A 15,444-nucleotide genomic window follows, 5' to 3' on the forward strand; every position below is an offset into this window, starting at 1 on the left:
AAGTCAATTTCATGTCCTGTGGCTTTAAGGTGTTGGACCAGGGGAGATGTTGGTTCCTCTTTTTTGACTGAGTTCTTATGTTCTTCAATGCATGCACTTATTCTTCTGTTGGTTTGTCCGATGTATGTGGTGGGACAAGTGGTGCATGGGATTTCGTATACTCCTTGATTTTCTAATTCAATTTTATCTTTGGGGTTTCTTTGGATGGTGGATATTTTTCTGTTTGGCAGAATGCTGTCTTAATGTTGTGTTTGTGGAGGATCTTACTGATTCTGTCTGTGATGCCTTTTATGTAAGGGAGGAGGGCTTTGCCGTTTTCTTGTTCTCTGTCTTGGATTTTAGTGGGGGTTTCTTTTTGGATTAGTTTGGTAATCTTATTTCGTTGGAATCCATTGGATGTAAGTACATTTGGTGAGAGTGTGTAGTTCGGGTTTTAGGTGTTGTTCGTCAGCTAAGCGTTTTGGTCTGGAGATGAGTGTCTTGGCTACAGAGTTGATCTGTGCTGGGTGGTGGTGTGAGAGAGCGTGCAGATAACGGTTTGTGTGTGTTTTCTTCTGGTAGATGGTGTGTCTAGGGAGCCATTGGATTTCTTGTAGACTAAGACATCCAGGAAGGGAAGTTGGTTGTTAGTTTCTGTTTCCATGGTGAACTGTATTTTGGGGTGTAGGCTGTTGAGGTGTGTGAGGAAGTTGTCAAGTTTTTCTTTCCCATGTGGCCAGATTATGAAGGTGTCGTCTACGTATCTGAGCCAGAGTTTGGGTTTGTGATCAGATTTTTCTAGAGCTTGGGTTTCAAAGTGTTCCATGTAGAGGTGGGCAATGACAGGTGAGAGGGGTGATCCCATGGGTGCTCCTTCTGTTTGTTTGTATTTTTGTCCATTATAGATGAAGTATGTGTTGGATAGGCAGTGGTTGGTCAGATCTAAGATGTGTTTGGGGGTGTTATATTTGTTTTGAATAGCTGTCAAGGCTTCTTTGATAGGTACTTGGGTGAGGAGGGATATGACATCGAAGCTCACTAGTAGGTCGCTGGGCTGTAAGTTTTGTTTCTTTATGATCTCTATAAACTGGAATGAGTTTTTTTACGTGTGAGGTGATGGATTCTGCATAGGGCTGTAATTGTTTGGCGAGAAATTTGGCTAAGTTTTGTAGAGGTGAGCCTATGGAGCTGACTATAGGTCTGAGTGGGGTTCCTTCTTTGTGTATCTTGGGGAGACCATAGAGTTTGGGGCATCTGGATGATTTCTCTCTGGGAATGATTCTTTGCTGGATCTCTTCGCTAATGGGGAGGCTTTTATTTTGGATCTGGTGGTTTTTTCCAGGTAGGTGGTGGGATCTGTATTTAGGGGTTTGTATGTGGAGTCTTGGAGTAGGTTGGTTAATTTGGTTTGGTAGTCAGATGTGTTCATAACACCGTTGCGTTGCCTTGTCTGCTCTAGGATATTATGCTGGGTCTTCGTTCAGGTTAGTAGTGCTGTCTGGTCCTCTTTGGGTAAGTTGCTTTGGGGTGGCTTGCTGGTGCAGAGGATGTTGGTGATTTTGAGTCTGATTTTGTTAGCGTCATCGGGGTTGATTTTGGTCAGGCTGGTTTCAACTTCACATATAATGGTTTCAGTGGGGATGTGTTTGGGAGCGACTGCAAAGTTGAATCCTTTGGAAAGGACCTTGGTTTCGGCTTTGGTGAGGATCCTATCTGAGATGTTATGCACTGTGTGTTTCATGTGTGGCTGTGAGGGAGGAGGGGTTTGTTTCTGGCGTTCTTGTAGTCTTCGGAGTTTGTTGGTGTGTGTATCTGTCTTGAGGGGGTTTCGGTTTCGGCCCCAGACGGCGAGTGTTTGATTGTCCAAAGTGCGGGGTGGATTTGGTTGCTGAGTTTGAGGTGGAGTGTGAGGAGATCTTTTGTAAATTCGGTCTAGGAGGAATCTTTTGTGTGAATTTCATTTCAATTAGGGCCAATTCTTTCTTTCAGATCCGTTTGGTGGCTGGCAGAGTTGGAGTGGAATTCAGTTGGAAACATGTGCTTAGGATTAGATTTTGATCTCGGCAGTTACGTAGGATGCGAGGTTCACATAAATGGAAGCTCTTTGGACTTCAAGTTTTCATAGGTCCTGTCAGATGGTGGATTTCCTCCCGTAGAGTTCGATATTTGTTTTCTGAGGTTTTCGCGGGTATTTGTAATCTAGGTCTTTGGTTGTTCGGGTTTTCTCCGCCGTAAAATTTGGAAGACGTCTTGGAAAACGCCCTATTACGCCCACAGAAGTCAAATGTCGTCATCTTCAGGCTGGTGTTTTCAGCTTCGTGCTTGAGCAGCAATGTGTGGTCTTAGCTGTTTCTTCCTTTTAACTGCCAGTGGGGGTATGAACTGATTGGGTGGGAGCTTGGCTGTGTTCTGATTGGGTGGAGGTGTGTTCTGAATGGTTAGGGGCTTGGCTGTGCTCTGATTGGCTGGGAGAGTGTTCTGTTTGGTTGTGCTCAGTTAGTCTGAGTTGCAGAGGGGGTTTAAGATTTTGGGGTTAAGGAGTCGTCTTGTCAATAAGGGCAGGTTTCCAAGGATGGTAGGCGGGATGGTAGGTATCATCTCGCCTTGGTCATGCTGTGTGGGCGTTTTTCATCTCGATGGTTCTATGAGTATTCTGTTATTAAAATGTTCATTTTGGACTAAGGTTCTGGTGATTTTAAAGTGCAATTCGTGTACCTGTGGCTTTAATGGTGTTGATCAGGGAAGATGTTGGTTCCTCTTTTGACTGAGTTCTTATGTGCTTCAATGCGTGCACTGACTTATTCTCGGTTGGTGTGTCCGATAGTATTGGTGGGACAAGTGGTGCATGGGATTTCGATACTCCTTGATTTTCTAATTCAATTTTATCTTGGGGTTTCTAAGGCTGGTGGATATTTTTGTTTGTGCAGAATGCTGTTTTGATGTTGTGTTTATTGAGGATCTTACTGATTCTATCTGTGGTGCCTTTTATGTATGGGAGGAGGGCTTTGCCATTTTCTTGTTCTCTCTCTTGGATTTTAGTGGGGGTTTCTTTTTGGATTAGGTTTGTAATCTTATTTCTTTGGAATCCATTGGATGTTAGTACATTGGTGAGAGTGTGTAGTTCGGTTTTTAGGTGTTGTTCATCAGGTAAGCATTTTGTTCTGGAGATGAGTGCCTTGGCTACGGAGTTGATCTGTGCTGGGTGGTGTGTGAGAGAGCGTGCAGATAGCGGTTTGTGTGTGTTTTCTTCTGGTAGATGGTGTGTCCTAGGGAGCCATTGGATTTCTTGTAGACTAAGACATCAGGAAGGGAAGGTGGTGTTAGCTTCTGTTTCACGGTGAATTGTATTTGGGTGTAGGCTGTTGAGGTGTGTGAGGAAAGTTGTTCCAGTTGTTCTTCCCATGTGGCCAGATTATGAGGTGTCGTCTACATATCTGAGCCAGAGTTTGGGTTTGTAATCCGATTTTTCTAGAGCTTGGGTTTCAAAGTGTTCCATGTAGAGGTGGCAATGACAGGTGAGAGGGGTGATCCCATGGGTGCTCCTTCTGTTTGTTTGTATTTTTGTCCATTATAGATGAAGTATGTGTTGGATAGGCAGTGGTTGGTCAGATCTAAGATGTGTTTGGGGGGGTAATATTTGTTTTGGATAGCTGTCAAGGCTTCTTTGATAGGCACTTGGGTGAAGAGGGATATGACATCGAAGCTCACTAGTAGGTCGCTGGGCTGTAAGCTTTGTTTCTTTATGATCTCTATAAACTGGAATGAGTTTTTTAAGTGTGAGGTGATGGATTCTGCATAGGGCTGTAGTTGTTTGGCGAGAAATTTGGCTAGGTTTTGTGGTGAGCCTATGGAGCTGACTATAGGTCTGAGTGGGGTTCCTTCTTGGTGTATCTTGGGGAGACCATAGAGTTTAGGGCATCTGGATGATTTCTCTCTGGGAATGATTCTTTGCTGGATCTCTTCGCTAATGGGGGAGGCTTTTATCTTGGTTCTGGGGGTTTTTTCCAGGTAGGTGGTGGGATCTGTATTTAGGGGTTTGTATGTGGAGTCTTGGAGTAGGTTGGTTAATTTGGTTTGGTAGTCAGATGTGTTCATAACCACCGTGGCGTTGCCCTTGTCTGCTGGTAGGATTATTATGCTGGTGTCTTCTTTCAGGTTACGTAGTGCGGTCTGTTCCTCTGTGGGTAAGTTGCTTTTGGGTGGCTTGCTGGTGCAGAGGATGTTGGTGATTTTGAGTCTGATTTTGTTAGCGTCATCGGGGTTGATTTTGGTCAGGCTGGTTTCAAATTCACATATAATGGTTTCAGTGGGGATGTGTTTGGGAGCGACTGCAAAGTTGAATCCTTTGGAAAGGACATTGGTTTCGGCTTTGGTGAGGATCATCTGAGATGTATGCACTGTTGGTTCATGTGTGGCTGTGAGGGAGGAGGGGTTTGTTTCTGGCGTTCTGTATTCTTCGGAGTGAGTTTTTGGTGTGGGAATCTGTCTTAGGGTGGTCTGTGTCGGCTCTCCAGCGGGAGTTGTTTGGATTTGTCCCAAAGTGCGGGGTGGGATCTTGTTGTGAGTTTGAGGTGGAGTGTGAGGAGATCTTTGTTAATTCGGTCTAGGAGGAATCTTTTTGCGTGAAGTTCATTTCTGATTAGGGCCCATTCTGTTCTTTTCAGGATCCGTTTGGTGGCTGCAGAGTTGGAGTGAAATTTCAGTTGGAAACATGTGGGGATTAGATTTTGATCTCGGCAGTTGCGTAGGAATGTGAGGTCGCATAAAATGGAAGCTCTTTGGACTTCAAGTTTTTCATAGGTCCTGGTCAGATGGTGGATTTTCTCCCCGTAGAGGTTCAATATTTGTTTTCTGAGGTTTTCGCGGGTGTTTGTATGTAGGTCTTTGGTTGTTCGGGTTTTCTCCCGCGTAAATTGGAAGTGTCTTGGCGACGTTTCGACGAAGTCCCATTCGTCATCTTCAGGCTGGTGTTTTCAGCTTCGTGCTTCGAGCAGCAATGTGTGGTCTTAGCTGTTTCTTCCTTTTAACTGCCAGTGGGGGTATGAACTGATTGGGTGGGAGCTTGGCTGTGTTTTGATTGGGTGGAGGTGTGTTCTGAATGGTTAGGGGCTTGGCTGTGCTCTGATTGGCTGGGGGAGTGTTCTGTTTGGTTGTGCTCAGGTTAGTCTGAGTTGCAGAGGGGTTTAAGATTTTGGGGTTAGGGAGTCGTTTGTCAAAAAGGGAAGGTTTCCAAATGGCTGGTAGGCGGGAGGTATCATCTCGCTTGTTCATGCTGTGTGGGCGTTTTCTATCTCGATGGCTTCTCTGATTATTCTGTTATTAAAATGTTCACTTTTGGCAATGGTTCTGGTATTTTTAAAGTCAATTTCATGTCCTGTGGCTTTAGGTGTTGGACCAGGGAAGATGTTGGTTCCTCTTTTTTGACTGAGTTCTTATGTTCTTCAATGCGTGCACTTATTCTTCTGTTGGTTTGTCCGATGTATGTGGTGGGACAAGTGGTGCATGGGATTTCGTATACTCCTTGATTTTCTAATTCAATTTTATCTTTGGGGTTTCTAAGGATGGTGGATATTTTTCTGTTTGTGCAGAATGCTGTTTTGATGTTGTGTTTATGGAGGATCTTACTGATTCTGTCTGTGGTGCCTTTTATGTATGGGAGGAGGGCTTTGCCGTTTTCTTGTTCTTTGTCTTGGATTTTAGTGGGGGTTTCTTTTTGGATTAGGTTTGTAATCTTATTTCTATGGAATCCATTGGATGTTAGTACATTGGTGAGAGTGTGTAGTTCGGGTTTTAGGTGTTGTTCGTCAGCTAAGCGTTTTGTTCTGGAGATGAGTGTCTTGGCTACAGAGTTGATCTGTGCTGGGTGGTGGTGTGAGAGAGCGTGCAGATAGCGGTTTGTGTGTGTTTTCTTCTGGTAGATGGTGTGTCCTAGGGAGCCATTGGATTTCTTGTAGACTAAGACATCCAGGAAGGGAAGTTGGTTGTTAGCTTCTGTTTCCATGGTGAACTGTATTTTGGGGTGTAGGCTGTTGAGGTGTGTGAGGAAGTTGTCCAGTTTTTCTTTCCCATGTGGCCAGATTATGAAGGTGTCGTCTACGTATCTGAGCCAGAGTTTGGGTTTGTGATCAGATTTTTCTAGAGCTTGGGTTTCAAAGTGTTCCATGTAGAGGTTGGCAATGACAGGTGAGAGGGGTGATCCCATGGGTGCTCCTTCTGTTTGTTTGTATTTTTGTCCATTATAGATGAAGTATGTGTTGGATAGGCAGTGGTTGGTCAGATCTAAGATGTGTTTGGGGGGGTTATATTTGTTTTGAATAGCTGTCAAGGCTTCTTTGATAGGCACTTGGGTGAAGAGGGATATGACATCGAAGCTCACTAGTAGGTCGCTGGGCTGTAAGTTTTGTTTCTTTATGATCTCTATAAACTGGAATGAGTTTTTACGTGTGAGGTGATGGATTCTGCATAGGGCTGTAGTTGTTTGGCGAGAAATTTGGCTAGGTTTTGTAGAGGTGAGCCTATGGAGCTGACTATGGGTCTGAGTGGGGTTCCTTCTTTGTGTATCTTGGGGAGACCATAGAGTTTGGGGCATCTGGATGATTTCTCTCTGGGAATGATTCTCTTGCTGGATCTCTTCGCTAATGGGGGAGGCTTTTATCTTGGTTCTGGTGGTTTTTTCCAGGTAGGTGGTGGGATCTGTATTTAGGGGTTTGTATGTGAGTCTTGGAGTAGGTTGGTTAATTTGGTTTGGTAGTCAGATGTGTTCATAACCACCGTGGCGTTGCCCTTGTCTGCTGGTAGGATTATTATGCTGGTGTCTTCTTTCAGGTTACGTAGTGCTGTCTGTTCCTCTTTGGGTAAGTTGCTTTTGGGTGGCTTGCTGGTGCAGAGGATGTTGGTGATTTTGAGTCTGATTTTGTTAGCGTCATCGGGGTTGATTTTGGTCAGGCTGGTTTCAACTCCACATATAATGGTTTCAGTGGGGATGTGTTTGGGAGCGACTGCAAAGTTGAATCCTTTGGAAAGGACATTGGTTTCGGCTTTGGTGAGGATCCTATCTGAGATGTTATGCACTGTTTGTTTCATGTGTGGCTGTGAGGGAGGAGGGGTTTGTTTCTGGCGTTCTTGTAGTCTTCGGAGTTTGTTGGTGTGTGTATCTGTCTTGAGGGTGGTCTGTGTTTCGGCTCTCCAGACGGCGAGTTGTTTGGATTTGTCCCAAAGTGCGGGGTGGATCTTGTTGCTGAGTTTGAGGTGGAGTGTGAGGAGATCTTTGTTAATTCGGTCTAGGAGGAATCTTTTTGTGTGAAGTTCATTTCTGATTAGGGCCAATTCTGTTCTTTTCAGGATCCGTTTGGTGGCTGCAGAGTTGGAGTGGAATTTCAGTTGGAAACATGTGGGGATTAGATTTTGATCTCGGCAGTTACGTAGGAATGCGAGGTCACATAAAATGGAAGCTCTTTGGACTTCAAGTTTTTCATAGGTCCTGGTCAGATGGTGGATTTCCTCCCCGTAGAGGTTCGATATTTGTTTTCTGAGTTTTCGCGGGTATTTGTATATAGGTCTTTGGTTGTTCGGGTTTTCTCCCGCGTAAAATTGGAAGTGTCTTGGCAACGTTTCGACGAAGTCACATTCGTCATCTTCAGGCTGGTGTTTTTAGCTTCTTGCTTTGAGCAGCAATGTGTGGTTTTAGCTGTTTCTTCCTTTTAACTGCCAGTGAGGGTATGAACTGATTGGATGGGAGCTTGGCTGTGTTCTGATTGGGTGGAGGTGTGTTCTGAATGGTTAGGGGCTTGGCTGTGCTCTGATTGGCTGGGGGAGTGTTCTGTTTGGTTGTGCTCAGGTTAGTCTGAGTTGCAGAGGGGTTTAAGATTTTGGGGTTAGGGAGTCGTTTGTCAATAAGGGCAGGTTTCCAAATGGCTGGTAGGCGGGAGGTATCATCTCGCTTGTTCATGCTGTGTGGGCGTTTTTCTATCTCGATGGCTTCTCTGATTATTCTGTTATTAAAATGTTCACTTTTGGCAATGGTTCTGGTATTTTTAAAGTCAATTTCATGTCCTGTGGCTTTAAGGTGTTGGACCAGGGAAGATGTTGGTTCCTCTTTTTTGACTGAGTTCTTATGTTCTTCAATGCGTGCACTTATTCTTCTGTTGGTTTGTCCGATGTATGTGGTGGGACAAGTGGTGCATGGGATTTCGTATACTCCTTGATTTTCTAATTCAATTTTATCTTTGGGGTTTCTAAGGATGGTGGATATTTTTCTGTTTGTGCAGAATGCTGTTTTGATGTTGTGTTTATGGAGGATCTTACTGATTCTGTCTGTGGTGCCTTTTATGTATGGGAGGAGGGCTTTGCCGTTTTCTTGTTCTTTGTCTTGGATTTTAGTGGGGGTTTCTTTTTGGATTAGGTTTGTAATCTTATTTCTATGGAATCCATTGGATGTTAGTACATTGGTGAGAGTGTGTAGTTCGGGTTTTAGGTGTTGTTCGTCAGCTAAGCGTTTTGTTCTGGAGATGAGTGTCTTGGCTACAGAGTTGATCTGTGCTGGGTGGTGGTGTGAGAGAGCGTGCAGATAGCGGTTTGTGTGTGTTTTCTTCTGGTAGATGGTGTGTCCTAGGGAGCCATTGGATTTCTTGTAGACTAAGACATCCAGGAAGGGAAGTTGGTTGTTAGCTTCTGTTTCCATGGTGAACTGTATTTTGGGGTGTAGGCTGTTGAGGTGTGTGAGGAAGTTGTCCAGTTTTTCTTTCCCATGTGGCCAGATTATGAAGGTGTCGTCTACATATCTGAGCCAGAGTTTGGGTTTGTGATCAACTTCCCTTCCTGGATGTCTTAGTCTACAAGAAATCCAATGGCTCCCTAGGACACACCATCTACCAGAAGAAAACACACACAAACCGCTATCTGCACGCTCTCTCACACCACCACCCAGCACAGATCAACTCTGTAGCCAAGACACTCATCTCCAGAACAAAACGCTTAGCTGACGAACAACACCTAAAACCCGAACTACACACTCTCACCAATGTACTAACATCCAATGGATTCCATAGAAATAAGATTACAAACCTAATCCAAAAAGAAACCCCCACTAAAATCCAAGACAAAGAACAAGAAAACGGCAAAGCCCTCCTCCCATACATAAAAGGCACCACAGACAGAATCAGTAAGATCCTCCATAAACACAACATCAAAACAGCATTCTGCACAAACAGAAAAATATCCACCATCCTTAGAAACCCCAAAGATAAAATTGAATTAGAAAATCAAGGAGTATACGAAATCCCATGCACCACTTGTCCCACCACATACATCGGACAAACCAACAGAAGAATAAGTGCACGCATTGAAGAACATAAGAACTCAGTCAAAAAAGAGGAACCAACATCTTCCCTGGTCCAACACCTTAAAGCCACAGGACATGAAATTGACTTTAAAAATACCAGAACCATTGCCAAAAGTGAACATTTAATAACAGAATAATCAGAGAAGCCATCGAGATAGAAAAACGCCCACACAGCATGAACAAGCGAGATGATACCTCCCGCCTACCAGCCATTTGGAAACCTGCCCTTATTGACAAACGACTCCCTAACCCCAAAATCTTAAACCCCTCTGCAACTCAGACTAACCTGAGCACAACCAAACAGAACACTCCCCCAGCCAATCAGAGCACAGCCAAGCCCCTAACCATTCAGAACACACCTCCACCCAATCAGAACACAGCCAAGCTCCCATCCAATCAGTTCATACCCTCACTGGCAGTTAAAAGGAAGAAACAGCTAAAACCACACATTGCTGCTCAAAGCAAGAAGCTAAAAACACCAGCCTGAAGATGACGAATGTGACTTCGTCGAAACGTTGCCAAGACACTTCCAATTTTACGTGGGAGAAAACCCGAACAACCAAAGACCTATATATATATATATATATATATATATATATATATATATATATATATATATATATTGTTACATTGAGAATGAAACAGACATGAAAAAATATAATTTTTTTCAAAAGATCTCTGATCTCAGAAGGATCTTAAATCGATATGGTAAAGCAGAGGTCACCAACCCCTGGGCCACAGATTGGTACCAGTCTGTGCCCTGTTAGGAACTGGGCTGCACAGCTGGAAATGAGTGCCAGGCAAGTGAGTGAAATCGAAACCAACCCTCTGGTTTGTGGAAAATTTGTCTTCCATGAAACTGGTCTCTAGTGCCAAAAGAGTTGGGGTCCACTGTGGTAAATACTCCTAGAGAAGATAATAATTGATTCAAAGGAGTGCAGACAAAGATGGAAGGAGTATCCTGAAATACTGTAGAGGAGAAGTGCCAACATGCAAGATACCTTAGAAGATATTCCCTACTAACAAGAATCTCTAGTACTAGATGAATTTAGATCAGCACTCTAGTCATTACCAAACTGAACAGCTACAAGAATTGATGAAATAACCACTGAAATGTGACATGCAATCTGTTTTACCTTTCAAGAACTAACTCTATGGAGAAGGCTTTAATGCTAAGAAAGGTGACAGGAAAGAGAAGAGGACTATCAACAGCAAGGTGAATAAACACAGTTACAGTGGTGATGAGGGTGCAATTGGAAGAACTGAAGGACCAGATTAGCCACACATTGTCATGGAGAAAATTTATCAGTGTGGTCATTGTGAGAGTTGATAATGGCAAAAGAATGTAAGAGGAGAGGAGAGGAGAGGAGAGGAGAGGAGAGGAGGGGAGGGGAGGGGAGGGGAGGGGAGGGGAGGGGAGAGAAGAGAAGAGAGGAGGGGAGGGGAGAGGAGAGGAGAAGAGAATATTTGGCCATATAATTAAACATACAAGAAATTTGTCTCCAGTGCAGAAGCTCTCAGTGTACATGCAAAGCAACAGAATAATCATCTTCATCATTGTAATAATAAGACCAATAAGAGGGAGGAGTAAAGAAGATAATAAGAAGGATAAATGATAATACTACAGCCATACTACATAGGTAAATATACATAGACATTAGACAACACTATGGTAATTAGGTGTTCAACAGATTGATGGTATGAAGGAAAAACTGTACCTGTGTCTAGTTGTTTGGCATGTAATGCCCTGTAGTGCAGTCCTGAGGGGACAAGTTGAAACAATTTATGTCCAGATGTGAGGATTCTGCAAATATCTTGCCAGCCCTCCTTCTGACCTGCACAATACACAGCTTTTCTATATAAGACAGGCTGTTTGCAATTATTCTTTCTGCAGTCTTAACTATCCATTGGAGTCTGTAACTGTCCCGTTTATAACCAGACAGTTATAAGAGTACAAATGATGAATTCAATAATTCCTCTGTAAAACTGTATCAACAGCTCCTGGTGCAGTCTGAACATCCTGAGTTGATGCAGGAAGAATATTCTTTGTTGTGCCTTTTTAATGATAGTTGCAATATTAAGTGTCCTTTTCAAGTCCTGGAAGATTATAGAAACCCAAAACTTGAAGGACTCTACTACTGATACTGTGCTGTTGAATATAGTAAAAGGTGGTAGAACAGAAGAACTCCTTCAAAATCCACTCTGATCTCTACATGTTTTAAGCATTTTCAGTTCCAGAATGTTCTGAGTGCACTACAAAGCCAGTTGTTTAACTTCCTGTCTATATTCAGACTCATCACCATCTTGAATGAGTCCAATGACCATTATATCATCTGCAAAGTTCAATACTTTAACAGAGGATTCCCTTGAGATGAAGCCATTGGTATAATGAGAACAGCAACAGAGAGAGCACACAGCCCTGAGGGACGCCTGTGCTAATTGCTTGGGTACTAGATGTAATTTTCCCTAGCTTCATGTGTTGCTTCCTATCTGTCAAAAAGCTGATGATCCACTTACAAATATGAACAAGCACAGTGAGCTGAATCAGTTTAGAGTGAAGAATTTCTGGAATGATGGTATTGAATGCCGAGCTGAAGTCTACAAAAAGATCAATCTGTCAATGTGTTTCTGTGGCCCACTTGTATGTTGCTTTTGCCAGAACCATCTGCTACTTAAATAGAGACCGAGTCATTTTCTCTTCTGCAGAAAGACCTAGGGAATTGCAGATTCAGGTATTTCAAAGGCAACATGTGGGATGGTGGCAATAAGTTGTCCTAAAACAAAGATATGCCAATAAAGAAATGTACAAATTGTTATAGGCAAAACCTGCAAGCAGCAATAGCTCTGTACATATCTTCACTAAGCTCATCTTTCTCTACACATTCTGATAAATAGCTCTAGTTCCCAATGAGTTCATTTCACCAGGCTCCATTGTGTCCTGAGCCTGCAAAAGCAGGCTTCAGACATTGCTATGGTGCCGGGTGGTTGCAAGCTGCCCGGGACCAGACTGAATGGCACCAGCCTTGCGCGCATGCACGAGGTGCAAAAATGCACCATTCCCCGTAACCGTTTTGCCCGGGGATCCGGTCACAAGATAAGAGGCCTGCGAGCCTCAGAGTTTGTTGTTGGAGTGAGCAGAAGAGAAATAAAGAGCTGTTGGTTACAGAATGCGTGCTCTTCATTCGCCATTAAACCAAGGGCTTAACAGGCTCCTTAATCTAATCTAGTCACCCTTGAGCTTATGTAGACTTGGACTTTCATACTCTGGAGTATGGGTCAGGAAAGTTTATAAAGTTCACGGCCACCAACTACTTTAGCTCAACATATGCCAGTAGACATACACAGCATCTCATTTTTTGCTTCAAGCACATCTACTGTGATAGCAAAAATAGAGAACCCACTACATGTATCAAACCCTTTGCTATAGTAATATCACTTCTTGGTCCAGTTAAAACTGACTGCCACCTCAGACCGTAGTCGACCCTGGGAATCTGATCAATCTGGAAGGTGTAGGGAAAGTTGGGGAGTTTTCTAGCAATGATGTAGACAGGTCTGTCAATCATGATATTTGGGGTTCATCTAATTCAACATGGAGTTCCAGTAGATAAAAAGGCGAAAGCAATACCTGGCCATTGGTGGAAAAAGTCTAGAATTGAGCCCGAGTAAACCCAAGTATAAATTTAAATTAGAATTTACAGCAAGCTGATAGGAAATTGATTATATAGGAAAAAAACATGCTTTTGGAACACTTCTCTAGTAGTTTTCATTCCATTCCACCTAACAGTTAAACCTTTTTAATAGATGAAGAATAGAGACTGAAGAGATTTCATTTCACCTCAGAGTTCTGAACCCAGCATCTGAGCTCTAAAGATGGCAGGATTACAAAACCTTGGGATGTTTTTGACAGTTCTAATGAATCATTTCTATAGCAGTCCAACATTCTTGCTTTCTATTTGCAGCTACATTAAATATAAATAGGTGGACTAAATACAAAATCCTGAAAAATGGCCCAATTTTATACTGTAGTGAGATCATGTCATGGCTTTCAAAGGATTTAATGCCCTCTGAAACAAACCTTATTTTTTCTTACCTTTTCTTCCCCACACATCTAATAGCACAACTGTTTGAGGTTATATAAAAGAAATTCGCTAAGATTGAAAGAAAAAAACTCCTAGATGAGATTCATCTCATGCACTAATAATTTCAAAATAGCTTCCAAAAATCAGTGAGAGTCTAATCCAAATGACAATTAAAATATTATAAGTATTAATTACACAACTGTAATTAGAATTCTGTGTCTTTAAGTTTCAAAGATTACTTTGTTAATCTTATAGTTCATGGTACCACTTGTGCTTATTTCAGCAGAATTAATTCATTACAGTATGTATTTATTTATTAATATTAATCTGCTTTGAATGTTTTTGTTTGACTATTTTTTCCCTGAATTCTCAGATACTACACATCTGTCACTTTTTCAATGCAATATAGTTTTGGACTCTATTGTACCAAGTACATATGCATGATCTCAAGTGCAGTAGGTCTTTTGTTGTCATACCTGATATGTAGCATGTTGGATTATCATATCTTCTATAGTCAAATATTTGTTAAACAATCTGCTTGCTGCTGTGAGGGAATGTAAATATATATAGTATGTACAAATGGATTGAAGAAAAAAACAAATAATCATATTCATGTGCTTGTTCTACTTTTTTGAAGCCCCCCAAAAAGCAATATTTATCTATTCTCAATTATCAGCATACATTTTAAAAAGCAAAAATACAGAAAATTCAAAATAGCACAAAGATTAAACAGCAATGGCAAAGCAATATATAATGAGTTATTAAAATTAAAAACCAGTTTTAACTTGAAAAATATAATGAAATAAAGATAAGGGTCGGAATTCTTCAAAGAAGAGCTGTGGTAAAATAATGTGTATGTAGTAGTTCTGTTACCTATGAAGATTTGAGGGTGGTTGCCAGAATCCTCTTTCTCCCATGTTTTTAGAAAAACATAGAAATATAGATCTCAGAAGATATTGCCTCAGTATTAAATCTCTTACCATTCCAACTGGTTGTTGTGATATAAATGTGGAATTGATAGCACCACCACAAACAAACTTACAAGATAAATGGAAAGAACATTATTATGGGAATTATAATTATAAGCATAAAATGGAAAAGTGAGATTATAACCAAATTCTGTACATGTATGCAGTCATATTCAGAATTTTACAGCAAAATAATAAATTTTCCACCAAATCAGATTTCCTTAACATTTATGTTAGCAATTCAATGACAAATAGAAACAAGAATATGTGGGACAAAAGATGAACTGAAAATTCTATATGGCTTTCCACAGCTTTAAAACATTATAAAGGTAAAAGAAAAGATTTAGCCTGTCCAGTCAAGTCCTACTCTAACGGGTGGTGTTCATCTTCATTTCCTAGCCGGGGGAGCCAGTGTTGACTGAAGACAATTTCATGGTCATGTGCCAAAATGACTATATACTAAGGCTCATAGAACACTGTTGCATTCCCACCAAAGTGATATCTATTTATCTACTCACATTTGCATGCTAAGTTGACAGGAGCTGGGACAAGTAATGGGAGCTCACCCCGTCATGTGGTGTTCAAGTCTTGAACCCAGGCTATCAGCTTTCCAGGTGACAAGTTCGTCTTTTTAACCACTGAGCCATTTTGCTCCCTTTTAAAACATTAGTTAATTATATATTTTACTAGAATATGTTAAGAGTAGCCAGACTATTTTGTGCTAGGTAGGCCATAGATGCTACATTACATTTAGAGATGAAATATACTTAGCACTAGGATTATGACATTGATTTACTAATGTTAATCCCAATCTACTACCACTTCTACTTTGGGTAGACACAATCCCTGCTATTACCATTATTAGAAAAATTCAATATTCATTGACTATTTACTATCTCTGTTGCTTTTATTTTTATCAGGTACAAATCTGAAGTAAAGAAATTGCACTTCAACTCTCCTTTCAGGAGAGTTATAACCTCATATAACTTTCCAATTCTTCCATATAAAGTACTGTAATGACAGGGAAAAATTGTACCCAAGAATGGACTCCCATTTATGCAATTTGTATCTTTTAGTG

This window comes from Crotalus tigris, unplaced genomic scaffold, assembly GCF_016545835.1.
Source record: "Crotalus tigris isolate CLP2741 ecotype Arizona unplaced genomic scaffold, ASM1654583v1 scf7180000018548.2558034, whole genome shotgun sequence".
Classification (NCBI taxonomy): Eukaryota; Metazoa; Chordata; class Lepidosauria; order Squamata; family Viperidae; genus Crotalus; species Crotalus tigris.